Source organism: Aptenodytes forsteri, unplaced genomic scaffold, assembly GCF_000699145.1.
Source record: "Aptenodytes forsteri isolate BGI_AS27 unplaced genomic scaffold, ASM69914v1 Scaffold47, whole genome shotgun sequence".
Taxonomy (NCBI): domain Eukaryota; kingdom Metazoa; phylum Chordata; class Aves; order Sphenisciformes; family Spheniscidae; genus Aptenodytes; species Aptenodytes forsteri.
In genome coordinates this window covers 232,671-234,514 of record NW_008794731.1, presented here as the reverse complement: position 1 = coordinate 234,514, position 1,844 = coordinate 232,671, and positions in this window count along the sequence as shown.

Here is a 1,844-nt window from a genome sequence, read left to right as displayed (position 1 = left end):
GGGGAGCAGGGTCTGGCCGGGCCCCTCGCCTCTGCCTGGCTCCCGCTGGGCGTCAAGAGCGCCCGCGGCCCGCGCCCGCCTGGGGAGCCGCGATACCGCCATATTGGCAGCATCCAGCCTCGGCGCGAGCCGGCACTCCTGCTGAGCCCGGCATCCCGGTCCTGCTGGCTTCCCCCCGTGCTGAGGCCTGCTGGCTCCAACACCCAGCTCCAGCTCCGGCTCCGGTGGCGGGGAGGAGGGTGCACAGGGCTGGCGGTGCCGGGGGCTGCAGCCACCCCCTCGGGAAGCAGCCGTGGAAGGGAATCACGTGCGCACACCCATGCACGCGCAGGCACGTGCATGCGCACACAATCACATGCACACACCCGTACACACACGCAGACACACGTGTGTGCGTGCACGTACATGCACTGACATAAACATGCGTGCACGCACACAACCAAGCGCTCGCACGCACACGCACGCGCATGCACACGCAGCCCCAAGGCTGCAAACCTCTTGCTGGCCGAGGAGGTGGTGGAGCAGGGCAGAGCTGCTTTCCAGCATCGCCCAGCCCTTCCCAGCGAGGACGCAGCCTCCCGCTGAGCAGCCTGCAGCACCCAGCAGGGGAGCGGGCGATGGGGGCGTGGGGAGGGACAGCACCCGGAGCTGGGCCTGGACGCACCCCACCTCTCAGCTGGCATGTCCTGGCACAGGCACCCCGGCACGCCGTGGCACAATCTGGTCGGCAGATGCCTCCAAAACCAGCAACGGACCCAGGAAACTGGGAGGGTCAGCACTTTCCCGCTGCCCAGAGGGGCTCAGGCACCCGGCAGCCCACGGCTGGGGGTGCCAGGACCCACCTGGGCTGTGGCACGGCTCCATGTGGCCCCACTCACGGCCGTCCCCGTCCCCTGGGACCCGCCGACCTCCAGCTGGAGCCGGGCAGCGATGCCGCTGGGTGTGCCGCCCCACGCCTGGCTCTCACAGCTCCTCCAAACCAGCCGCTCTCCAAAGGATGGAGCAGTAAAATATTCAGCAGAGCCCCTAGCGTTTATCACACTGTAAATCTGGGCTTTCAACAGCTTTACGATGCTGCAGGGAGATGGGAGAGAACAAAACACTGCTCTGCTTCGTCAGACACAGCCTGCGTGTGCCAGTGCCCCCAGCGCTGGGGCTGCCAGGGGATGGGCCCCCAGCCCCGCTTGTGAGGGGGACGAGGACCGAAGCAGGGGGCTCGTGTGAGTGAGGGCCCCCCCCGGACACTGGCCAGGGGGGCTGCTGGCACCCCAGGATGGTGACGGCTCTGCTCCAGTCCAGGGGCAGCTATGTTTCGGTGAGACAGTGATGGCGCAAAGGGGCGAAACGTGCCTCCCTCCGCAATCGGGCCGGGGGAAATCCGCCAGCCACTGTACCCTGGGCATGGTCCCCCGGCACGGTGCCCTGGCATGCCGGGGTCTGCTGCTGCCTCCGAGCTCAGCCTGCAGCCGGGTTGGGGCGCAGCACGCTGGTCCTGGTAAGGAGCACCAGTCCCCATCCCTGTCCCCACCGCCGTCCCCATCCCCACAGCCCCAGCAGCACTCGCCACCGGCCCCCATCTCCCGGCGGGCCCCTGCCGTGATTGCAAAACAAGCGGCGAGGGGAGGAAGCCGTGATTGCGCTGTTTGCACGGCGCTCGGATGCATCTGGCAAGGCGATCAGCCAGCGGCACATGGCACCGTGCGGGGGGCAAGGGCACGGCGAGCGAGTCCCCCACCCCGCGCATCCCCTCGTGCTCTAACACACGCGTGTGCAGCCTTTGCACGCGTGCCACGTCCTGCCCCGTAGCGCGCCCAAGCGCGCACACGGCATCCCCCGCATCCGCC